Below are 27,714 nucleotides of genomic sequence, written 5' to 3'. Positions count from 1 at the left end.
GACTTTGGTGATTTGTCATTGGTTCCCTATTCAGGTTGAGCAGAAATTTGTTTATGTGTCTCCAGAAAAAGTCACATGCCAGGTGTTCAATAAGTAGTATTTATTTAATAATGAACAAGGGATTTTCTAAAAAAATCCTTTTCCAGTAGCCAAGAACCATATAAGCCTTAAACACACCATTTGAAAATTTTTCCCTGTACTTTTCACAACCAAGAATAAACTATAAACACAGCAAGACTGGAAAGAATTTCAAAAACCACAAGCTAGTTCCTGTTTAGCAATAAAAAGTAAGACTAAAATACAAAAGCTAAGAGCATTTTCAATAAAAGGGTACCAAGGACCACAGATCTTTCCATACTGTGAAAATGTACCTAAACCAGAACTGTATCCACAGGCAAGCGGGATTTAAAAAAAAATAATGAGATTTTAATTCTACTCATATATCAATACCTACATTAAAAATTTTTAATGTATGTTCTTTAGGTTGATTTTTTTCTCCATCGTTTTTAGGTTGCTACTTTAAAATGTAGACATGAATTTGAGGGATGAGTTAATTGAACCAATCTTGGAATTTTCTCCATCAAAAATAAGTCTACATATTGTCCCCACCATAGACTTTGTCTTTTACAGATTTAGGAATTTTTGAATGTCTCTTTTTTTTCTGTGTGCCCAATCAAAACTTCACACCTCATCTTAACATAGGGTTTCCTTAGGCCACATCTGTCTCCTCTCTCCAGAGGTTGTCCTCTGTTATCCAAGGACAAATGCCTGTCACTTAAGGTCACTTAAGGTCCCCAGTCTAGTTGGAAAGAACAAATACTATGATTTTAGAAGATCCCAACTGTTGAATCCTATTCCAGCGAGAACATGAGGGAATCTAAGCAACGCTTGTTGAGATCTTGGAATTTCAAGACTGAGACCCAGGACCCAAGGGTTTTAGTTCATTTGTTTGTTGTTGGGTTGTTTTTGTTTTGTTTTGTTTTGTTTTGTTTTGTTTTTGTCCCAATTGTTTTTTTAATTTAAATTCATTTTAATTGTTCTTTCTCTGATAATTTTATACAGTATGTTTTTGTTGTTGTTGTTGTTTTTTGTTTTTAATATTCTGGACTACACAATTCTTCCCTTCTCTCGTCTCCAAATGTCTTGGTAGCGACATGTCATGAAAAATATATCAAAAGTTCTCTGGACTTCATGCCTACATCCCCTCTCCGTGTTGAGATTCGGTCTTCTTGAGTTTGTCCAGGTCTTTGTGTGCTGTCGCAGCCACGGTTACTTTTAAATGTGCAGTCTTTGGGGAAAGTTAATTATATGTTCCAATTTTCCCCTTTGAAAGAGCTACTGGGCTCATAGAGAAATAAGAGGTGATGTATGTGAACTGTGTATTACAAACTGCATGGTAGAGATGCTGGCAGCACCACTGCTGCTACTTTTACTATGCTTGTACCTATTCTTATCACAGATTACCTTGCAGTCTAGTGGATAAACCATGTCTGAAAGTCAGTCCTCTTTCTCAGCGGAAGGTGTAGCACTACCTTGTCTACAGGCAAGGTCAACTCTTCCAAGTCCATCTGAAAATACAAAGTAACAGATGTATATCTGTAGAATTTCTCAGAGTTTCCAGAAAATCACACTTCAAAAAAAAAGGTGAGTCTAGAGATTTTTTATTTTTACCATTATTGTGGTTTTGTATGAGATACAAATACCTACACATACACCAGACACACGTGTACTCTCTCTCTCTGTCTCTCTGTCTCTGTCTCTCTCTCTCTCACACACACACTAATACAAACACATATACAAATACACGAAAACACACACTTACACACTAACTAAATGAGAAAAAAAGACAGCATGAAATATGGGTGCAATTGTGAGTGCTTGTAATCTTTGCAGTTAGCAGGAAAACCAGGAGTGTTGAGCTGAAGAATAATATGAGCTGCATGTTAAGACCCCATTTTTAAAATAAAGTTTTTGAATGAAGGAATGAATATGGCTTCGTTAGATCAGTCTTGTGATATTCCTTTAGTTTGTAGCCCTGAATAACTTTTAGAGATTTGTTCACCCACAAATGCTGACGAAATCCCAATAAGTCTTCAACAAGCAAAGAAACCAGCCCATCAGGACATGGAGTGCTAACTTCCATTGAGAAAGAGGAGCTCTTGATGTCTGCAAGTCATGGAGAGTCTCCCCACCCCAGCTGTAAACATTGCTCGGAGCTATTCATATAGACTATATGATTCCAAAAACTTTCCCTCCAGACATTATTTGGGAGACCACCACAAAAGTAGTCTAACATGAGGGGTCCACTATTCTTGTTTCTACAAAGCACAATAGGGTGTGGCTATGCAAAATGTTATCCCAGGCTATGTTCTGAAGACTTGAATTTTATAAAATAATGCTTTGAAAATTCCATGGAAACTTTTTACCTCTATACAATGAAACATTGAAGATTCCATGGAAAATTTTTACCTGCAAAACCAATTAAAGCCCAAAGTTTTCTAGTAAAGTCTGTGTAGACTAAACCTATACCCAAAAAAAGAAATGATTGACAAGTGTTCTTGTTTTTCACAATTGGAAAGAATTAAAAGTCTATAACTTCAAAACTGTTTCAGTTAGGTTTTACTCCTTTCCAGACAGAGAGGTTCATTTCTTAATAATAAAATGTTAAACTATTTTTTAAAAAGACATGGAAAAACCCCACATGTAACAGAAAGGTAGTAGAGTGACTTAAATGGAAAGTGGACTTGTAGCAAAATATCCTGTGTGACTTCCCACAGGGTACCCACAGCAAAGATGCCAGCAGACCTCCTTGCACTTGGGATTGTGGGACAGTGGGTTGCCATAGGGACTTCATTTCTCGGTGGATTTTATACAGTCAAAGCAGTTGCCTGATGTATTTTAAGCACTGAAGAGGTTGCTGTCGAGGAAAGGAATGTGCCTCTCTTTGGACCTGCTCTTAGAATTGGTGACAGGACAGGGCAGAACATATATTGAGTTGCCATTTCTCATCCTAAGAACAAGTTCTCATTAGAACACAGGATATTAGAACTCCACAGTTCTACAGGCATGAAACTGGGCTTCTGGTATGAGAGTTTCATCCCTTTTCCCAGTCTTTGTCTCGAAAATAAGAATTCAAGATGGGAATGCAGGTATCAAAATATCGATGGCTGTTTTTCACATTCATAAGAAAAATAACATATATTGACCCAGGGTCAGTTAAACAGCAAAGCTCCTTGCTTCGCTTAGCGTGATACTTAGAATATCATTTCAGGCAAAATTAGAACCAGCCCCCTTACTTTTGCTCACTTCTAAAACACAGAACATTATGAAGGATTTATATTATTCATCTCTCTCTTCTAAGTTCTTCATATTGCAGATAAATATCTTTGTACAGAAACATAAAATATAAAGTTATAACTTAATAATTGTTCTCAATGTCTTTTCAAGTGTTTGTGTCTAAGCTCCTGCTCTAGGGGTCTTCTGATCTGAAATTCTCCTAACCAAAACTTTTGGAAAAAACTGAAGTCAAGGTTAGATCCTCAAGCCAGACAGAGGCTTGCTGGCAGTGAATGCTCCAAGGCTTAGTGAGATGGATACATACCTCCTGTAGATTAAAGTGCCAGCTTGCTCTCAGGGTCGGCTAGGATATGGAAGTGAGTCAGTTGTGAAGAGAAGGAAGATAATACCATCCCCTTATCTGGTGGTGTTATGATGATGTATGGTCATACCTAGAGAGCAATAGGATTGATTGTGTAGACAGTGATACTTCCATTCAAGCAGTTGTTAGGAAAAGAAACAACTATATTAAAGCCTTGATATAGCAAAGGCCAGTTGGAATGAGCACACATTAGGCTCCACAGGTAGTTCCAATGGCCATACCACAGAAAACACTTTCTTAGAATTGCCTGAGAGAAGTAGGGCTACTCATTGCAGAACCTTAGCTGCTTGTGAAACAGTTATACAATCTGTGTCTTTAGCGAGCTTTTGTTGTTGTTGTTGTTGTTGTTGTTGTAAACCCTGAGTTTCTTTCAAATCTCTTGGCCTCAGTATTGTGAATTTCTAAAGTGAGAATCAAAGCAGATTATCACTCATGATGATGTTAATATTGAGTTATGATATATAAAGTATTAGCAGCCTGTAATTATAGAGGTCACTCCCTAGGGCTCTTATAGGAAAAAGAGAAAGCACGAAGATTGCAATGATGAGTTTATCATGGCACAGCAGGTAAGGGTGCCTATTGTCCATCCTGATGACCCTAGTTCAACTCCTGGACCCCACATTGTGGGGAAGAACTGCCTCCCACAGTTATTTTCTCCATACACATGACATGGTACTTATTCACACACACACACACACACACACACACACACACACACACATATATATATGCACACAAACACATAAAAACACACACATGCACACACACACACACACACACAAGAGCAAGTCAAAGCAGTTATGCTTCCTTCTGCAATTTTCAGCCTGTGGAATCTAGAAGTTTCCCAAATATAGACCAGCTTCTAACATGTCTATTATGGCTTGCTGAACAGCCTGGCAGGAAAGGTGTGGGGGAGTAGGATATACTGTAGCCAGAAGGAGATCCCTCACCACCATCTAGTATTTATAACACAGAAAACTTCAGGAAGAAGGGAACTAAATAAACAGGGCACAGCTCAAAAGGAAGGCTTTGAAGACAGTATGAATCTAAGAAATTAAAGCTAAATAGAACTCAAACCCAGCCTTGCCCTGAAATGAATGGAAAGGACCAAGCTCTCTGACATCCTGACAGTGGATGAGCAAGTTCTTCGGTGAAAAGTACCATTGTGTCCAGTATGCTTTATTTTTATTTCCATCAAAATCTCAGAATACAGAGAACCAAAATGGAACATAGGTAAAGGTTAAATATATATGACCACAGAGATTCTGATATTAAAGTCTACATGTTGAAAACAGATACAATACATTTGGTAGAGAAACCATGCAAACCCATATGAAATGATGGAGAGATTATGTAGAATGATAGAAAACAGAGACTAAAACAAAGAATCCAGAAACTTCAAGGGTAAGTCAGGAATCGTGTAGGGAAGATGCTCACTGGCTTTCTTCTCTCTTTCTTATACCACTCAAGACCAGCTACCCAGGATTGTACTTCTCACAGAGAACACAGACACCCCACATCAATCATTATTCCAAAAAGCAGATGGAGTCATTGTCTCACCTGAGTTTTCTTCTTCCCGGATGACCCTAGCTTGTGTTGAGGCGGTAAAGTCTATCATGGTGGGGAAGCCATGGCAACCAGAGCATGTGAGGTGGCTGTTGGCATTGGGTCTCCATTTAGGAAGCAAGTAATAAACAGTAAATGGGACTGGGGTGTAAACATTCAGCACCAACCCAAGAGTCATTTCATCTAGTAACACTGTACCTCTTAAAGTTTCCAGAATCTTCTGCAATAGCACTTCCAGCTGAGGACCAAATGTTCAAATGTGAGCCTGATGAAGGCATTCTGCATTTCAACAGAACAGAACAGAAATTCATGACAGATAAGCACATGAAAAGATGCTTGCTTAGGATGCTGAAAGTTAAAACAATACATTCTTATGAGAATGCCTGGGAACCAAAGCATTAACAGTGCCTGTTGCTGGTGCTGATGTGGGGTATTAGATGCTCTCATTGTTGACAGGGATGCAGAAGTGTACAGCCACTTTAGAAAAACAAGCCCTCTTCAAACACTATCTAGCAAGCACACTCCTTACTCGTTTTCAAAATGAGCTGAAATGCCACATATGGGTATTCTCTGGTCATGCTGCTGAGGATTGGAAGCAATCAGGATGTTCTTTAATACAACAGTTTGGTGCATAAATAAATTGAGGTGTATCTTTACATTGGTATCTCAGTCAACCATATCAAAATGAGATTTTAACCCACAGAAATATAAGAAACTTAATTGCCTATAGCTAAGTGAAGGCAGCCTAGCTGAAAATTTACGTATGATATCATTCCATTTTACATGCAATAAATAATCCTTAGACTCTGGGATTCCTGTTGAAAACAAAGGACAGATAATTAAAACACAGAGGATTGTTTCAGCTGGAAAAATTATTCTGCTCGCTACTGTAACTTTGGTGACACACCATTTTACATCTGTCAGATCCATAGAACCAGCTGAAGGGAAACGGAAATGGGTGTGAGCTACTGGGCTTAATGAAGTCAATCATGTATAAATTCCTGGTCATCAACTGTGTCATAAAAAGCACATTAACATAAAATCTTATTATGTGAGCCATGAAGAAGCTTGTGGAAGATATAGAAACTCAATGTTCTTCCTGTTAGTGCTTGTGTAATATTATATCTTACCCTAAAAGACTTCATACATTTATAACCATATTACCTAGTACTACTAGAGCAAGAAATGCTATGCTTGGTGTCAGAAACTTGTTAAGTGTTCAAAATAGAAGTGAAAACATAAAGCAAGTATGGTAAAAGTTTGAAGTGTTATTATATTTATATTGGAACTTAAGAGAGGTTATGATGTTATAATAAAAAGGAAAAATGACATTTTTTCAAATGGTATATTATTAATTCTAGAAAGTTGGAGAGATAATAGAACAGAAAGAAACATACCTAAGAAAGCATTAAGTCTGAGTTTTTATAACTGGTAAAAATGCAATGTCCCAAAAAGAATAATTTTATTGAACTCCAACTAGAATAAATAAGGAAGTTCCAGCTACAGAACCACATAAACAATAGTGAAAACTGAAATTGAATGAAATTTTGACTGTGAATGAATTTAACAATGAACAGTTTAAATTCAGTGAGATAACAACAGATTATCTGACTTACCCTCAGAAACTGTGGAGATCATTTGATAGGTTGACATCAAGAAAGGCTTAATGAGCGAGCACACAAGCAACCAGAGTTTTACAAACATGAAAAATGTTTTTCAAAAGTTGATATATAGGAAAAAAAAGAACCAAGTTTAGTTCTCAGCACTTATGATCAATGACTCATAACTGCCTGTGTATACAGCTCTAGAGAAATCCAAAGCCCTGTTTTAATCTCTATATCTGTCTGCAGTTACTTATACAAAACACACTTAAACAACATACATATAGACACACACACACACACACACAATTAAAGTTAGCTAATGCAACTTGCAACTGGCTAGAGAGAGAAAAGAAAAAGAAAAAATATAATATATTCAATAGAGAAATGATTCTCAAATGAAAAAGAAACCCAGGGGAAATTTTTTGAGTTAACAGGACATAAAAAGGGAATTCTTCAAGGTGACAAGATATATCTTTCTATAGCCCAGAGATAAGACCATCCTTTTAGATTAATAATTTTGCAAGATTGTTGAGAGAATAAACCAGTAATATGAACAAAGTAGAGAAATGCCCTGCTACAAAATAGACCTTGTAATTATGAGTTATTGCCAAATACAGGGGCACACAAAATATTATGGAATTGATAAATAATCTAAATTAATTCTAGTGTATTCATATTAGCTAAAATTTCCCTGGCACGTAAATTCCAAAACTTACCTAAAAAAAAAAAAAAAAAATTCCTGGTCAGTTGAGTGGAGAAGCTCACTAAAAATAATTTGCTAAACTGAATGAATGTATGCCATCTCATTTCCTATATTAGTGATTTGATTATGGCTGCTACAAAGTATCCACATAGGTATTTCTATGGCATGTAAGTCAGCCAGTGAAATAAAAAGTTTGTCTACTTGTAAAGAGCGAGTTGCCATTCAGCACTTAACACAGGGCTCAAAGGAAGAAACTGTAAACTAAAGATGCAACTAATAAATTCCCACTCATAGATTTTTTTTTTAAATGAAGGAAAAAAAATTCAAGTGGCTGGCTAGATGCCTCAGTACATAAAGGCGCCTGTTGCCAAGCCTAAAGTCAGTAGTGAAACAGAAACTTCTATTTCTTTGGAAAGTTAGTTATGTCAAAGGATGTTTTGCTGGGGCACCTAGATGAAAGGATGTCTTGTTAAAGCAAACACGGGAAAGACTGTTTTTTCAAAGCAGACACAAGTGAAGAGGTATTTGGGTATAGCAGACATGTGAAAGGGCATTTGATGAAGGAGCATAAATATGACCAACAGTGGGGGGCAAGCACCGAACACTGGTTTAGTTTGTTCCACCTCGCTATTCGCTAACAACATGCATGTATTGGTTCGCCTTACATAGCACTGTTGAGTTCAACTTGCGGTGACACTATCACTGAGAGAATGTCATCCATGAAGTTCCTGGAGCAGCTTGCTGCTTCCGTGGTCCTACCTTAGGCCAGTAGGTAAGCCTGGTGGTTTCTTCAGGATTGAACTGCATCTGCCTGGTGCCTGCTTGCTGAAAGGACTGGACTATAGCTGCTGGTTCATGCCTGGTGTCTGCCTGCCTAGAGGACTGGTCCACAGCGGATAAGTCGTATTTGGTGTTTGCTACAGGACTGAACTCCTGCCGATGAATATTGAGCTAACCCCCAAAGAACTCCTGCTGACCAGGTCCATTTTCCCCATATCATAATAACTTTTGTTTTCCACTACCTCTGCTGGGTGGTGGGCTAGAGGAGAGGTTGAACCCTTATTAAAAGTAAGTTGCAAAAAATTTATGCTCAATCCCTGGGACCACATAAGAGAAGGAGAGAACCAGCTCCTCAAAGTTGTCCTTGGACCTCTGATCCCTACCATGGTATGCTTACACACACACACACACACACACACACACACACACACACACACACACAACTATGAATTTAAAGTCAATGTTACTTAGGCCAGCAATGTGGGTGAGATTTGTATTAAGTAGTAAGAGCCTACGTTTACTTTCCACAGTGTGTTTCTGTTTTTATATCTTCCTTGTATTCTCTTTGCTAAAATCTAACAAATTTGGTTCTACTTTATGAATAATTATGGGACACGAAAACAGACAAACTGCGCAGCTCTCATTAGTTGAAGGTAGGTGTGCACTCAGAACTGTGGTTCCGACTCTTCTGGTTTGTGTTTAGTTCCAAAATTTCCATCTCCTCCCTTGAAACACAATGATGTCTAAGGAATGAGCTCAATGAACAGCAGACGGGGCTGCCTGCAGCCTTTCTTCTTCCCATGCTTCACACAGAAAGGAAGAGAAGATTAAAAATGAGCTCCTTCATTACTGTGTGTATTGCTCATTCAGCAAAAGGGAAAACGACACACGACAAATAAACTCCCTTTGTGTCTTGGTTCATAGATGCCTCCCGCAGCTTTACATCTCAGCCTCCTGTTCAGAATCGCTTGATGAGTCTCTTTGTCTTTAGCATTGTCAAGTCTGAAATATTTTTAACCAGATTTATTAACTTAGGTATAAAAAAAACCCTAGAAACAAATGACTCTGTAGACAGCCTAGGTTTCACTTCAGACAGGAGAAACCAGTTATTGCTTTATCATTTTTCCCTTTTGAGCTCCTCTTGCTAAGTGAGAGATCTTCTTCCCTTCACTGGCCCACACAGTTATCCTGTAAACCCCAAATAAACACAGCTACATCATTAAAAAGCATCAGGAGAGCTGGAGAGATGGTTCACTGGATCGGGGTGTACACTGCCTTTGGTGAGAACTCAGCTGCAATTCCCAGCAACAGGCCAGGTGGTTCAAAATTACCTACAACTCTAGTGCCAAGGGATCTGATGCCATTTTCTGACCATATTCCACTTCAACCCTAGGTGTATACGTGTATATATAGCTTTAAAAAATAAAGCTTTTTAAAAAGGATTCAAATAAATAAATAAATGTGAATTTTCTGATGATGCAGATTTCACTAGACTTCAGGTGCATTGAGTGTGAGGGCAGCTGTGCTACTCAAGCCCCTTGTTATTCCTGGACAATTGTTTGCTTTAATATCAGATGAAGCCATAATTTCTACCTTCTATGCTATTCTGGGATTGGAGGTACACCGTAGTACTTGACATACAAAGAATGCCTCATGACTCACTCCGTGCATTGCTATACACTGTTGTCACATCTGTAGTTGTTACGAGGTTGAGGGAAGGAGAAATTGCTTATCTAGGTAAAATTTTCTTAGAGTGGATAATGTCTGGGCTTTTAAATTATACATTACCAGTGAAAACGGAGAGATTCTGATGGATAATGCGTATATTGTCATCTTTTTAAATCTTCCACAGATCAAGCATTCCTGGAGTATTCGGGAACAAAAAGAAAAAAGAAAATCCACATGGAGCTTCAGATTCACCAGGCCTGAGGTGAGTCCTGGGGGTCCATTTTGTAAGCAGGAAGCTTGGGGATAGAGACGTTGTTCTCTGGTGAGAGCACTCTCTGCCTTATAGGACGTGGTTTTTGTTCACATCACCAAATGGCTCACTGTCTGTACTCTAGTTCTGATATCCTCTTCTGGTCCTCATAGCCACCAGACATACATGCAGACAAAGCATGTATACATATAAAATAAAATAAAATTTAAAACAACAAAGGCAGAAGAAATCTGTGGTTCTCCGGCAGTAGATTTCAATGATACAGCTGTAGGTTTAACCTCATTTAGATATTTTAATAAATGTTAAAGGCACAAGTTGGAAGACTCAAGCTTGAGAAATTAGAAATATATATATATATACCCATAGCAAAGAATTTCAAACCCTTGCTTAATTTGCCCACAACAGGTAAACCAAGTGCTGTGTGTGGTTTGCCAAGACTTCAGTACTCCAGCCTCATTGTGTATGTGTGCTCATCTGGATATTCTTGGGTCATGATAGCATGTAGATGCTCAAGTATGGATAGTGATGGGAAAGCCCAGAGCACATGAGAAGCTTCCTAAGCATGTGGTCTGGCAGTTTCATGTGTGTTGGTGAAAGATTTTTAAGAACTTGGTTCTACCAAGTAGTTAAATCATCTCCATGTTCCATACAAAGCCATACTATTCCAGCTATGAGTTCAGCTGTCCAAAATTATACAGGCCAAAGTTACTAGTGCTCCAGTTTGGTGACTGGTTAAATGCCTTACACACTCTGAAACCTTGGTTCTATGAAGAAATGTTTTAAATGAAATATATATAAATATTATGCATCTGGTAAATACCTATATCCAAGAGATTCTTCCAGTCAGTACCTGAATGGGAGAGCCTTGACTTCATATCAGGGAAGGGTTTGGGCAGGGAGTTGGCTCAGCAGGTAAGGGTGCTTATTGCGTCTGATTCCTGATTTTTGATTCCAGGGACCCTACATGATAAAAGGAGACAATCAAGTCCTATGAGTTATTTTTTGACATTTACACATAGATAGATAGATAGATAGATAGATAGATAGATAGATAGATAGATAGATAGATATATAGGTAGATAGATAGATAGATTATAGATAGATATATTATAGATAGATAGTTAGATGATAGATAGGTAGATAGATAGATAGATAGATAGATAGATAGATAGATAGATAGATAGATAGATAGATAGATAGATAGGCAGACAGATCAGGAAAGATAATTTCTCAACTCATGCTAAATATTATCCCGAAGGGGCCAAGCTACCCAGGTATCTCTCCATTCCTGGCTTAAGAATTCTCATACCCCACATGGTGCAGCTTCTATATAGTTCCATGGGATGCTGTCCCAGAAGAGAAAATGACATCAAATCACATTTTTCTCTTTTCTCCTGATTTTAAAATTAAAATATCCCTTTCTGTGCTTCTTATGTTACTTCTGAGGCAGAAAGAAAATGAATGGTTTTCTCTCATATGCTTCTTTTGTTTTATATTTGATCTCCAGATCATGCCAGGAGAACCTTCCTCCTTCCCTCCCTCCTTATCATTGGTGACATCTCCCTGGGGCGCCTTTTAAGTGTAGATAAAATGGAAAGCCAAGGGAATGTACAAGGAGGGAAGGAGATGCCAAGTGAATAGAGAGCAATTTTACAATCTCCCATAATTTCTACCAGCACAAAATAATGTGGCTTTGTTTATATATTAATAGAACTAAGTGCACTCAGTAATAGCTATAGTGTGAAAGCCCTGACTGTCAGGTCCAACTGTAAATGTAAAACAGACTTTAGAAATGGCACAAGGAGCTCATGTGTAGGAGAAGCTATGTGCTAGAAGCAGGCTGCTGGAACTGCAGGTAGGTGAACACAGGTTTGGTTTCCAGATGTAGCTCTTGACAACTGCATGGCCCAGGTTTGATGTCCTAGAGATGGCCATTTTATACAACTCATCAGAGGGTATGTTCTAATATTTTTTTAATTTTATATTAAATGGTAACATTAGAGTTTTATTTTATTATGTTTAATTGCATGTGAGTGTGTATGTGTACACAAGTTCATTACCCTTGAAGATCAGAAATGTTAGGTCTTCTGACCCTAAAGTTATAGGCTATCCTAAGCTAGCAGATGTGGTCTAGCTTCATTTCCCTTGACATGTGACAAAGTATCCTGATACAAAGCAACTTTTTGGAAGTGTAGTCATTTCATCTTTCAGTTCATCATTGTGGGGAAGTCAAGACAGGGATTTCACACAGCCAGATCACATTTGTAATGCAGAACATGTAAAAATTAATGCATACATGTACTTTTTTCTTGGTTGCATTCAACCCACTTTCCCTACTCTTATGCAGCTCTGAACTCCATGTTTAGGGAATGGCACTTCTCAAACTAGACTGGACCTACCCCAGGGAGATGCGATGGACCAACCCAATGTTGTCAATCTTGCACCAAGACTCACTCCCAGGTGACTCTAAGTTGTGTCAAATTGACAAGGAATCTTCACATACAGCAAGAATTACTGTCACTCCTATCTCTTTCTACTGTTGTGCTGTCTGTTGAAGTTCTGTATGGGGGAACATTAAATACCAAGAAGGAAACATCCACGCATGATGGTTATGACTATTGAGCTTCCTGGAGATGACATGACACGATCGTATTCCTTTTTGGTTTTGTTTGGGCTTTATGAAATTGAGTCTTACTCTACCTTTAAATTTGTGGTGATCCTCCTACCTCAGATCCCAATTACTGGGATCAAAAGAATGAATTACCATATTTAGCTGCAGCACGCTTTCTATAAGCCTATGGTGTGTCCCAGAAGGAGAACCTGGGAAGGATGCTCCTGAAGGCTGATTAGCAGGACTCAGTTAGGTATAACTTACTTGTACACTGGGGTTGGACATGGAATGGAACATCTCTAAACAACCAAGTCAAGCTGACTTTTGTGGGACCACATCATGGGAACTACTGTCTGAAGAAATCACTTGAAGTACAATCAGAGCAACTCCAGGTAAGTGTCTTGGTGTTGCACTATCTTCCTGTTTCCTGTGAATTTCCAGCTACAGGAGCTACCATGAAACCATAGAACCCACTATGCAGAACTGGCCCTAACACATGGGCCTAGAGTTGATATCAATTACTCAAAATTGGTAACCTCTGTATCTCCGTCTCTCTGACTCTGTCTTTCTCTCATTTCTTTTTTGTCTTAAATGATTGATTTTTCTCTCTCTCTCTACTTCAAAGAACTGCTTTGTTTTACTTTCAGAAACAGTTGCTTAGAAGAAAGGGAGTAAATTTTTTTGAGAGGAACATAGCATTTTAAAAGCCATTTCAAGACACAGCTGAGCTCCTGCAAGGTGCATTAAGAGGACAGCTGTGGGCGACACACTTTAGAGGAAATCTCCAAGCCTGCAATTTTAAAGGCCCTTTTAACCACCTCCTGAGTCCTAAAGATCTCAAGCTTTCATTCTCATAGATAGAAATGATGTTCCCAGGTTATTTAGGAATTGCTTAGGTCTTTCAAACAGTAACACATTAAGTCCTCTTCTAATGTGTGTGTATGTGTGTGGGTATGAGTAATGTGTGTGTGTATGTGCATTTGGGTAGTGTTGTTTGTATATGTCTGTATGTATATACATGTGTGTATGAATGGTATTCATGTGTATGTGGGGTGTGTGTACATGTGTATATGTATGTATGTATGTGTAGTGTGTACATATGTGTGTCTGTATGTGTGGAGTGTGTGTGTATAAAGGATGTGTTTGTGTGTGGTTTTATGTGTGTGTGTACATGTATGCGTTTGTGTGAGAGAGAAAGAGCATTTTATTTCTAGCTCTCTGAAGCTCTACATAGAGTTAGCTCTGGGAAGTCTGCTGCTGCTGAATATCATACTGTCAATGTACTCTGGCTTCCAAAAAGTTAGATAATATGTATGTGATACTGAAGACAAAATCAAAGAATAAATCATGAAAAAAAACGGAGTAGTTTCCCAGCAAGACTTTAATCTGAATTGTTTGCATGTCAAATGATTCAGGAAAGGTAGCATGTTTAAGTAAACACAGTTTGCCTCCAGTTTGAGGCTATACAGACATTAAGGTTATCAAACGGCTGGCCAGAGGGAAAGAAAAGGCACCAGGAAGCACCTATTTGTTGTCCTATCTTTCCATCTTCTTTCCTTTCCAAACCACAGGTAGATCTTCCTATGATACATCAGGGAGAGAAGCAAGATACTATTGCTCTCCAGGAATGAGTTCCAGGCTCTAATTTTCTAGCCATTCCTTTATGACGTCATGGAGTTTGTTTTGCAGGTTTGTTCTTGCTTCTGTTTGCTTGAGGAAACCACTAGTTAACAATGTTAATGTCATTCAGCAATAATGTGGAATGGGGAGAAACCAAGGAAAATAGGTGCCATCTGCACTCAGTATGAATACCCTGGGCTATGTGTGTGGGGCATGCATTCTAGTTAACAAACATCTTCTGTCTTATTTCACTACAATGTTTTATGGTTAACAGGCAAGGCTTCATATAGACCCCGATTTCTCATCCTCAGCCCTCAGGAAAGGATGAAGTTGGAGTCTGAATGACCATGGCTTGCAGAGTGATGATACTTTAAAGAGACACAATTGAATGAAGGAACAGCTTCCAACAGTCTGAGATGAGTTTGCAAGAAACTGTGGGTGCTCAGATGCCAGGATGGGGGATAGGGTTACTAGTAGCAAGTGGTATAGGGGTAGTTTGCAAATCCATGCTTAATATTTTTCTAGTCAAACAGGCTAGTGACTGATCAAGGAGGTTAGTTGGGCTGAGCATTGTTCTGGATCAATAACAAAGGAAGAGGGTATTTATTCCCAGAAGTGGGCTACTTATACTGTTGTGTGCATGTTAGAAGTATGATCTGAACTTCTTGAAAATGTTCTTATATTAGAACAAACTACATTGTCATGCAGAGAGAAAAATATAAATATGATGAGGAGTACATAACTAAATAAGGTAGAAAAATATCAAGCAAGAGGTAGAATATTAAAGAAAATATTAATAATGCAATAGGTAGTAAAATTCACCGCAGTGTAGTAGACATCCTAACCAGCTAAATAAGACAAGAAAGATAAACCAGATTATAGGACCTAAGAAAGAAGTAAAGTTGCTATCATTCATGTATTGTTTACATTTATTTTAAAAGCTGTTTTGGACCAAATAAATTAAATTTGAAGGTGAGATTTTTTAGGATTTCCTTTTAAAACATATTTTATGTAAACATTTTCACAACATATTTCATTATATTCTTTTCCCACCAACCACTCTTCCCATATGTGTCTCTCCTCTGACCTACACATCTTCCATTTTCTTATATCCAGGGAAAATTTGAATTTTATTTAAGTAATATTAGGAAAAAAGAAAAGTAACATCCAAATTCCATGTGCGACTGATGTGCATAAATGCTATAAAACAGATATAAGGCAAATACTGAAAATTCTACAGCAAGTCCCACAAAACATTGGTGAATATATATAGTCAAATTAATGTTCTTTTTCATGGCCAATGCTATGAGTAGGAAATCAAATTGTTCTGTATATTGTCAGCAGTCTTGAATATAATTTTAATTGTGGGGTCACAGTGGCAAGATGATTATAAATATATGTAAAATTAATGAATATTAAACAGCGAAAATGAATATCTAAGAGAAGAGGAAAGATTTACACTCATATATTAAGGTTCTACATTTATTTTTTAACAAAAGAATTCCTTGTCTCAACCCAAAAAATTTCTCCACTCCCCACAAAAAAGCAATAATAAAAGAAAACCTATTGGGGCTATAGTTTCATTGAGAAAATGGTCTTTTATCATTAGTGGCTCATGAATGAGACATTGTGAAATATTATTTTAGAAATAACACAATGAATAAATGAACATTCATGATAAAGTACATGATGAAAGAATGTTATGGACCCACCTGCTTCACAGCAAAAAGAGAAAAGAATGGTGGGATACTGGGTGGTCTGAGTGACCCATCAGTTAACAGGGTCCTCAGCCCTCTGTTCCTTATACAGAATTGAATCTGATATAAATTATGAGATTGTAAATGAAATCCGAAGCCATGAGGATCTATCATAAATCAGCACCAAAGCTTCTGCATATGAGGGGAAGAACTTCTCAGTTTGGCTACAGGGAGAAAATTACACTTCCCCAAAGAATAAACATTCATTGTACTCTACAATGTTATTTAAAATTGGTCCACAAGTAGCACAGAGAAAAACCCGGGCCACAAATTGAGAGAAAATATCCATAATATGTCTAACAAGTAAACTGGACTAAAATAGGGATGTTCAAATATTTTGTCTTTGGAACCCTTTTAGAGTGGCATGCAAGGCCTTACATCATTCACAATAAAGACAAGACAGACAGACAGACAGAAACAGAGACAGATAGATAGACAAAAAGACAGAAAGGAAGAGAGGCACGAACAAAGACATTTTCTTTATGTAGGTTATTGCTTTTAACATTCAATTGAGTCAGAACTGAAAATAATATTTACAAATGCTTAAAGTAGTTTACAAAAATTCACTTTTCCAAACCAGCATGAATTTGAGTACTGGACACAGTTACACCTTCTACCAAAATGTTCTAATCTAGCTTTCAAAAGAACAGTTCTTTTTCAGACTTAAGTCTACATTTCATCCACTGAGGCCTATCTGAGATACAGAAAGTTGAAAACTTTATCTCCTTATATGTCTTAGTAATTCGAGTTGCTTTAAGAAAATGCTGTGATTACTGAGGCACTGACCAAGCACTGATTACTGAGAACAGGCAGAGGCATGGTGTCTAAGGATGTGTGTTGGCCATTCTGAAGGTGGCCTTTCACAATGAATTCCTGTGGCAGAGAGATAAAACAGGACTATGAAGATCTGAATGAGAACACAGATTCTTAGCCTGAGGGTTCTACTTTCCTACACTGTCATTCTCCAACCCCCTCACATCATTACCTTGGCTGTTAGGAGCTAAGCTTATGAGTTTAAAAGGACACGAATGTTGGATATGTTGTACAAAAAAAAAAAAATGTAGTGACAAAATAGGGACGGTGTTCACAGCCTTTTAGTCAACTGAGGACATACGTTGATGCTGAGGCATGTCTTGAAAAGTTGTCAATTCTTCAATGGTAGTTGAGTGTGGAACCTTAGATTGTATCAGTGAACATAATATACCTTGAAAATCCTTGATTTTTCATATTAAGCAGGTCAGACATGTTTTTTCAGTATAGATGTACATTCATGCATGTGTCCTGGCACCCACATACTCATACAAGGAAGTGCTACACAGATATTAGGACACTAAAAAATTGTTGTGAAGAAATGGAATCATGAGGAAACTTTTTATATATTTAAGTATAGTGTTTTAAATAGGCTTGGCCCAGGAAGTGGTACTATTAGGAGTTGTGGTTTCATTGGTGTAAGTATGGCCTTGTCAGAGGAAATATGTCACTGGTGAGGTGGTCTTTGAGACCCTCCTCCTAGCTGCCTGGGAGACAGACAATCCTCCCCTGGCTGCAGTTGGATCAATGTGTAGAGCTCTCAACTCCTTCAGCCCCATGTCTACCTGGACGCTGCTATGCTTCCTGCCATGGTGATAATGGACCAAATCTCAGATCCTGTAAGATAGCCCCAGTTAAATGTTGTCCTTTATAAGAGTTGCCTTGGCCATGGTGTCTCTTCCCAGCAATGGAAACCCTAAGACACCAGGTTCCTGGAAATACTTTCTACATGGCAAAAAGAGAGATAGGAATGATGGGAAACTCTATATCACTTCCTCAAAAGTTGGTAGACAAGAAAAACAGTATGTTGCAAAGATAGTAAAAATATAAATAAGGTAGATCATATGTCATTGTAAATGTAGTATAGGAAAAATAATAGAAATTAGAAGACAAGAGGGAGAAAATGGAAGATAGCTTCTAAGGCCTATGTAATGTGAAATTCTACCACCATTTTTATAAAATTAAATGTGCAAGGTATGATATCCTGTGATACCAAACTGCTGTGGAAACGCTGTATGTTACCAAAGATAAGAAATCATAAAAGCCACTCTTGTAAACTTTACAGTCAATACTTAGATGTGAAAAGCACCCAGGTAGCTCACCCCTGGACATTTAAATTACAGTCTTCAAGAATACTAAATGTATTCAGATCTAAGCAGAGGGAAAGCAATAGGTAAATGATGCTAGTTTTAATGCAAATCATTTTCACAGGATGAGTTCGAATGCGTTTCTGTGCTCTTGCAAAATAAGATTTAGCTGCCCTCTTTTCTATTTTTGAAGCAAGTATCCTTAAAATTTTAGAAATTGCACACAAAGCAACATGTGCCAACTCTCACAGTGGTGGATAACAGAGGAACTTAAAGGAACTAAGGGGCAGTGATTTTTGAGATAGAATCTTCATATGTATCCCAGAATAACCTCCTGGAATGTAGTATTAGTCTCCTGCCTCAGCATTGTAAGCAGTAAGATCAAAAGTATATACAATGCCTGGTTAAATGATTAGTGGGATTTTATGTTTAAGACAAAATGACAAAATTTCAACTATCCCAGACTGGTTTCTAACTCACTATGTAGCTAAGAATGACTTGAACCCCGAATTCTCCTACCTCAACCTCTTGTGAGTGAAGCTCACAGGCCTGCACCATCTCAGAGTTATGTAATGCTGCGGATCAAACCCTGGTCTTTGTATGCATGCTAAGCAAGCACTGCATTGATTGTGCTGTATCACCATCCCTATAAAGGATTTTTAATTGAACAGTCTATTGAAACAATTCATTTTATAAATCAGTTGGCTCGAGTTCTTTGAACAATGTCTTGTCTTTATCTCTTCAGCTATACCATTTGCCTTTGGTGGTAACATATCCTTTATCTGGAATGAAGCATCCACAGGCCCTTGGTGTCCATGTCCTTGTAGTCCTCCTTATATTGGTTTTCTGACTCTCATGGTCCTGTTAGCATTGTCTCAATTGTCTAAATATCTGTTCTCATAGACATTATTTTCTTAGATGAGACACCTGAAATTACAGTCATTGGGAATCATGAGGTTGGGTATTCTGGTAGAGATCTATTGAAGTGCCAATCAAATATCCAGCAGCAGGGGAAGAAGGCTTCCCTGGGGCATCCTGATTCTGAAATGTAAATTATGGTTTGCCTTGACTTAGCCTGCAATCTCTAAAATGTCCTCCTCCCTTGGTTCAAAGCAAAAACTCTCAGTGCAGCTGGGAATGCTTCTTTTCTAATTAGGGGACAAATCTGCATGTGATGAAAGTGAACTACTCTGTTCTTAGAGCTAAACCCCTCGGTGGTTTTCTGCACTTTGTCACAGCATCTTGAGAGAGTAGTGTCTGGCTGCAATCTGATAGACCTAGAAAAAGGTCAACCGTCACTGCACATCCAGCTCCCCAAGCTTGGTAATATCGTGTATTTCACATGATAACACGTTTTATAAGTAAGAAGAAACAAGAATCTACTTTGTGTCTGGAGTTGTCACTGTTTCCTCTGAGAAAGGTCACAAATAACAAAGGAATCTTTTTTATTATTTTACTTTTAAGAGTAAACAAGGCTAAGTCTACTCACTCATTCCTTGTACATATACACCAATTTTCTCTTAATGTGTCTTTTGTATCTTTTCCTGTTGTGTATAATACTAAAAAACAAATCATGCTAGCCACACTATGCTCTAGTAACACACTTTACCCACCCCCATAGTTTCCTTGTGGCAGCCGCCCAACTCAGGGTTTGCTTGTCATCGAACCCTCTTGTATCTTCCCATCTATCTGCCCCTTGTGACTAGCTGTCAAAAATTCCCATAACCCAGTAAAATCAAAACTCTAGAGGCTTGTAATTTATCAGTCAGATTTATAACCGTAAATTCTCAACCCACAAAACACCCACACAATGTCCTCAGAGCCAATTGATATTGATACAAGCTGTCCACTTAGTTGGACAAATTGTCCTATATTACTTCATCCCTTCTATGATATTCATAGCTACCTGTGGCTGTTTAAAGCCACATGGGTTGGGTTGGCCCTGTCCTTCCTCCATCTTTTTTGTTCTTCTGTCCTCTGTCCCTATTTGTCCTGTCTCTAAAACTCTCAGCCTGACTTCTTTTTCCACTGCCCAACCATAGGCTCCAGCCCTATCTTGTGCCTGCCCACACCTGCATAGAGAGAGCAAAGCACATTTTTCCCAGTGGTGGTAAACTAAATCATTGGCCCTGGCTCCTCTGCAATCCCTACAGAAGCTCCTTTGTCACTTTCTCACTCACTTTCCTATTTTGGCGACAAAATACTTAACAAGACCCATATAAAGTAGGAAGGATTTCTTTTGGCTCCCAGTTCAAAGGGACATAACCCTCCGTAGTGAGGAAGTCATGACAGCAGGAATGTGAGCCTCTGATCGAATTGCAGTCACCACCAGGAAGCAGATGGAGATGAATGTTGGGCTTACTGCCTTCTTTTTATTAAGTCAAGAATCTGAACCTGTGGAATAGGGCCACCCATGCCTAGGATCTTCCCTCCTTAATTTCCTCCATCCAGAAGTTATGTCACAAATAGGAGGTTGTGATCATGATAATTCTCGATCATGTCTAGTTGTCCATCAATAGTAAACACCAGCCATTTAACTTTGCAATTTCTTTCACTGTTTATATTTTACAGTGGCTTGACGATCCAGTGTAAACCAAGACCTCAGAATGACACACTGGAAAAGGATAAGTCACTAGAAGCCCAACTTAGCATGAGAAATGACACAAAGCTGGAACCCTGGGTCTCTCTTGCATGACTCAGAGAGCCCTTACTGATTGGATACTCTCCTCGGTACCCTTTGCTGCTTATATAACATTGGGGAGACAGAAATACTTAGTTAGATTCCTATATCCGTGACAAAACACCATGAACAAAAGCAATTTGGGGAGCAAAGGGTTTATTTTAGCTTATAGTTTAGCATCACAGTCCATCTCTGTGGAAAGACAGGGCAGGAAACTGGAGGCAGGAGCTGATAAACAGGCCACAGATGGGTGCTGGTTATTGTCTTGTTCCTTGTGACTTGAGAAGCCTGCTTTCTTATCTCTATGGCCACCAGTCCAAGGGTGACACAACCCATATGGTGGGCCCACCCACATCAATCATTAATTAAGAAAATGTTCCACAGAATGGCCTATATGTCAATTTTATGAAATCATTTTTTCATCAGTTCCTTCTCGGTTATCTCTAGTTTATGTCAAGATAACAGAAAAGACCAACCAGGACAAGGGGCATTATGAATGTAGTAAATTTGATGGACATCCTGAGAGTTGTGAGTGATTTATTTTCTAAGTCCAACTGGGATTGTCTCCAGGATGTTCACATTCAAGGAAGAGCTGAACCCTGGAACCTTAAAAACAATGGAAACACTGAGTCTCTCTGCCCTCACTTCGCCCAGGATCTGCAACACTCAGGTTTCTGATTTCTTCCTGAAGTATATGACCTTGAAATAACTTGCCGTTCACTGTGTTCACATGTCATATATGCTCAAACCATATCCAACTGCAGTTTCCCCAGAACCATGTAAGCTGCATGTGATGGGACAGGTCTATAACCCAGCAATCAGAGGGTAGAAATGGGGATGGGGATCAGAAGTCTAAGACCATCCTCAGTGACAGAGTGAACTTAAGGTGAGTGCGAGATACATGAGACATTGTTTTAAAACAGGGGAACAAACAAATAAACAAAAACAACAACAACAAAAAGCTACTCAGATTCCTTTTCTCATAATAATTTAAACATCTTTATTTGCCCACTCTAATCATACTTGCAACACATTATATTAAAATAAATTCCCATAATCTCTGAATACATGGTATATAATACATATATATGACAAAATAAATATATACCATATATATTAAATTATTTGTAAATGCCTGACATCCATAAAGAACAGGCATATATTCCTTTTCAAAAGCCCAAAACATGTGTGTGAGCATGATCCCTGGGTTTATTTGTGACTCGAGAAAATATTGCCTCCAGAGTAAGTGTAATTTGTCTGTGAGACTCATGTGATTTAATTGTTCTGGAAAATTTATAAATGTTTTACCATCGAGATTCTTCATATGTGAAACTGAAATGTGATAGAAAATAGATCCATTCAGCTTTGAAACATGGAGACCTAGCTCTAACTCTGTCTCAATTCAAGAAATACCTTCATCTTCCCTGGATTGGGCCACAATGAAACTAGAACAGTGAGTTGGGGTACAGTACAACCCAACCAAGACAGAAGAAGTAGAAATAGACTGGCAAAGTTAGTGAACAAAATAAGGTTCAGGAAGCATGGCGGGGTGTTAAGATGTAAATGTGAAAGTTCTAATTTTCATTTGAGAAGAATCAGATGTCAGTGGTGCCGAGAATGGATTGAACCCAACCAGTAAGAGAGGTGGGTGTATGTAGTACTGGACTATGGAAGTTTAACTCCCAGTCAAGAAAAAGAATCTAAATGGGGAGCAGACAGAGAAGACATGGTACGACCCAATGAGTTTTGCAATGACCCAAAGCAAACAAATGTGCTAACCTGCTGGTCTGCTGAAAAGGGGGCACCACAGTGAGATTGCAGGGTACGGTACATACAGGTCCACTGGGTGAAATCACAGGTCAACAGGGTTGGAATGACAAGTTGTCAGTGGTGACTTCTTCCAGACTTAGAATCCCAAAGGTGCTGGTTCCTTAGTCTAGGTTAATAGCAAAGCATTTTCCTGTACATATATGCATACATACATACATACATACATACATACATACATACATACATGCATGCATGCATGCATACATGCTTAGAATTGGTCCAGGGGAATTATCCTCATTATCCATATAAAAGCTAGGCTGGCAGCTCAGATATGCAATATCCATTCTGCAGAGACAAGTGGATCTTCAAAGCTCCTTGGCAAGGCAGCCTAAGCCAAATGATGAGCTCCAGGCTGGTTTGTCTAAGCTCTTGGTATCAGTTGTGAATGTCCCCCTGTGCAGCTGGACTTAAGTTTAATCAGAAAGCTGACCTTATCCACAAACACGTGTGGCACTATTATACTGACACATCCTGCTTGGCACAGCCATCATGAAGCATGCAAAGCCCACAGCTGAATGGTGCTTTGGCTCATAAGCATCCCCAGCAACCTTAGCAGAACTTTATGGGACTACAAGAGCTAGCCTGCAGGGAGGAGACTCTTCCATCTTATTCCTCATCTTAAAGTTTTGTACTACTTTGTCTTCAGAAGTAGGTTCTTAGCATCAGTTCTGAAAAGTGACCAGCTTCTGTGGCAATATCTTTTCATGTTTTAGGGACCTTGATGGCCAACAACTGTTAAGGCAGCCATCCACTGTTAACACTAAGATCTCAAAACCTTATGGTTTGGAGCTGCCCCTGTTTTAGTCTTATAGGGCTTACTGGTTTTTTTTCTGTAGCATTTACAAGACAAGACTGTTACAGAATTTTTTCCCAGTTTTGTGTAGATATTATCCCTGTAACTGAACTTGAGCATTACAAATGTGGACAGTTACTTTCTGAGAGGTGTGTGCTGGAAGAGGCTGGCACTAGGAAGGACTCACCATTTCCCAGGACTGCTCACACTCACCAGACCTTCTTGCTTGCTTTCTATAGCAGCCTGGCTCCGCGTCTCCCAGTAAAGCTACTCTTGCCGGATCTGTACAAATAGATTTCTTTGCAAGAAGGAACAATAATTTGGTTAACATCAACTCTGAGGACATGAAGAATAGAGTCTTAAGCTTACTAGGAAAGTTGGGCCAAAGAATTTCAGGTTTCATTGACATGTTCCCTTCTAGAAAGTTATCCTATTCCATGAAACGTACAGAGTTCTCAGAGATCTCTGTCTCTGAGAGATATAAAATTAGCCAGAGATGAGTCCCTATCTATTCCTGGAGTAATGGGCTGGCTTCAGATACCACACAAGGCGGGACAGACCACCCTTCCCCAAGGTAGCAATAAAAGAGTTATCAATTCAGCTTGATCCACCTCTGGGACTCACAGAGAAAGAAACAACAACGAAAAAATCTAAGTCTGGCACCTAGTTTCTTTCCTGAGTGGGTTGTCATGGCAACAGGATATAGCAACTGTTTTCAGTATTCTGGGGCCTTGGCAATCCTCACGAGTTTCTCTGCCTCAGCTTCTATGTATGCACAGACATATGGACACCAGAAGCAGTGCCAGCATGGAGGAGAGGGATGGAAATTCATGCCAGGATTCCTCCGGGGTGCTCGGGACCTCAGCTGACCTTACAGAGTTTAGCTCACTGCACACCAGTGCTCTGAGCAGGACCCATCTGGTTCCTGGCCTGGAGGAATTTGACAGCTTTTCTATGAAGTAAGGGACTGAGTTCATTGAGCTCAAAGGTCAATGCCAGCTCCAGAGACATTGAATCCAGAGTCTGAATCTCAGTAGGTCAGTTTCATTCCAGAGTGCCACAGTTTCGGCTTGGGCATTCTGGCTCTGATAAAAGGACATTTCCCTCCATTGTGCATATTGTTTATATTACTATTGACTTACAATCAGTGGCTTCATTGTAACTCAAAAATGTATCATTTACTATATGCAATATACATTGAACAGGGCAAGATTGAGTTTGTGTGTGTGTTCCTGTATATGTGTGTGTGTGTGTGTGTGTGTGTGTGTGTGTGTGTGTGTGTGTGTGTATGGTGTATATGTGTTTTTGTGTGTATGTGTGTATATGTGTGTTTCTTTATGTGTGTGTGTTTCTTTATGTGTGTGTGTGTATGTGGGTATGTGTGTGTCTCTGTGTCTCTGTGTCTGTGTGCCTTGTATACTTGCATATAAGGATCCTCTAAAAGAAAATTAAGACTTTTAACTCTCTTATCTGGATATTTCAAAGTGCAAGGCAACCTGATGTCCACACATTCCCATTGTTTCCTTCCCACTTTCACTTGTTTGTACCAATGTCTATGTGGCATGGGATAGTGTGTTATTAACTCATATCCCTGTGTCTCTGCATGTCTGTGAGCGTGCATCTATAGATTAGCCTCAATATGTGCGCTATGTTCCTAGTAGTATCTTTGTATGTGCGGTGTGTGCACATGTGCTCATGTGTGTGTGTTCCTTGCATGAACATAACTTCTTATACATGTATGTGAGTATACATACTTCTGTATCTCATATGTATGTTAGTGTGTATCTGTGGATGTGGAAGGGTGTGTGTGTGTGTGTGTGTGTGTGTGTGTTCAGAGCATGTGTGTCTATATATGAGTATATATGAACACTTCTCTATGAGTGTATGTGCCTGACAAGCTTTCAGCTTGAGCACGAGTTCCTTTGCTCCAGTGATTCGGAAGAGAGTGTAGTACACGTGAGCTCCGAGGCTGTTCCTGCTTCACACACTGCTGTATCCTTAGCAATCTGGGTAATTCTTAGCAAATGCCTGATGGTCAATATTCCACAGTGGGGGAAGATGAAGGACTGGTGGTATAAAGGAGTCAGTGTGGACTGTGGAAGATTTCCTTGTCTCCTTTCAGAAGTGTCTCTTGACAAAGAACATATTACATTCAACTTTTCTCTGGCAGTGTAACAGCTAACTCTAAAATGTACTAGCCCCAACTTTTTGTAGCTTTATTATTATTATTATTATCGTTATCATCATCATTATTATTGTTGTTGTTGTGTGTATGTGTTGTGTGTGTAAAAGTGGCATGACATACATATGAAGGACAACTTGTCTGCTCTCCATCCACAGTGTGATGAAGTTGGTCCCTCAGCTACTAACGTATCTCCCAGCCTGAGAGCACTTTTCTCTCTCATTTCATTTGCATAAATTCTGTCAGTCAGGATCACAAAAAAAGGTCACAGTGAAGATGGCTGCCCTCCATTCCAATGGAGCCTTAGTGGAGCATACTCTGTCAGCTGGGGGTGAATCCTTAGCAACTGGCAGCTCAAAGTTCTAAGGGCAAGGGACAGAGTCCCAGGCTGCCATCTTTGCCTCCGAGTTGATGTCTTATGACCTTTCTACTTCCTTGTCTGCCCTTCTGTCCTTTCTAGCAAAGCTGCATTCTCTGCTGAACATTTTACATGTGAAGGGTTTGCTGCCTGGATGGTCTCTGATTGTTTCTAATCTAAGGCATTTTCCCCTGAGTTTGTACCTCAAGTGTCTTCCCACTCTTAAGTGCACATGTTTGATGTACTTTACATACTCTCCTCTCTGCCCTTTTCCCCCCATAAAGTACTTGTAACTATCAGGGAATCTAATCATTCATCCTGATACTCTGTAATTGTGTGCAACATAAAGGATTCAACATCTAGTCTTCATCCGTACCCCACACTTTGGCCAGGCATGAGACCTCAGGTGCTCCTTTGCCATTCTCATAAGCCATTCTGCCAAGTAGGGGACCACAGTTAGATCATCAGCGGAAATAAATGTATGGGAGAGAGACGTTTTTCATAGATGTAATCTGTCAGCCCTAGAAGGTAGAGGAAAAACACCGAGTCCCTGGATCCATACACTTGGTTACATTTACCGTTTACTGTGAGAGCCGGGAGGCTAAGTCTTAACTTCTGAAGGACAGCAAAGACTTTTAACTGCTGAGCCATTTCTCTATCCCCAAGAAATGGCTTCTTTAATGCCTAACTTCTCAGTCATTTCTTGCCCCATGCCTCTTTCACACACACACACACACACACACACACACACACACACACACACACACGATGGCATCAGGCAATGATGGATTCACATTTTTCCAGGTGTCTCTCCCCCTTTTATTTCCCCAGTACCTCTAGGGCTGATAGGAGGGGAGTCACCTGCTCCCCATACTAATTTTCCATCTCATCAGGAATGTAAAGCTCCTCCAACACCTTTTTTTTTCTAATTAAATACATTTCCTGAGGTGAACTGCGGAAGAAATATTCAGAAGAACAAAATATTCATTTTTAAACTAAATGCCCCAGTTGTACTATACCCTGGTGATGTATCTGTGGGATATATCTACTGAAATGAGGCATCTGTGGGAATTGTACTCAAACACGTAAGGATTATAATTGTAATTATAATCATCTTAGTTACTATTTAAATGATTTATCCAGGATTTCCTAATACCATATTTGGTAATACCATATACATGCACATACAAACACATGAGTATGTATGTAAATATTTGTGTGCACATGTGCACATTTGTATAGATTATTCTTTTCCAGACAAATTTTATTTAGTACTTAGAGAAAATTTCAGAGTACAGTCCTATAAAATAAATCAAAGGGATCAAAATGAATTACTAAAAATCATATCTCAGTCTCAAGAAAGACATGCACAGATGTTTCTTATAACTTTTCCCCTTCATTCTAAGTTTTTGGTCTCCCCACATGTAACAGGCTCTCCTTAGTCTCTCCTTCTCTCTGTCTCTGTCTCTGTCTCTCCCTGTATATTTGTGTGTGTGTGCATGTGTCTCTGTGTGTA

The sequence above is a fragment of the Micromys minutus genome (genome assembly GCF_963924665.1).
Source record: "Micromys minutus genome assembly, chromosome: 21".
Lineage (NCBI taxonomy): Eukaryota > Metazoa > Chordata > Mammalia > Rodentia > Muridae > Micromys > Micromys minutus.
Note: the sequence above shows the minus strand (reverse complement) of the source record.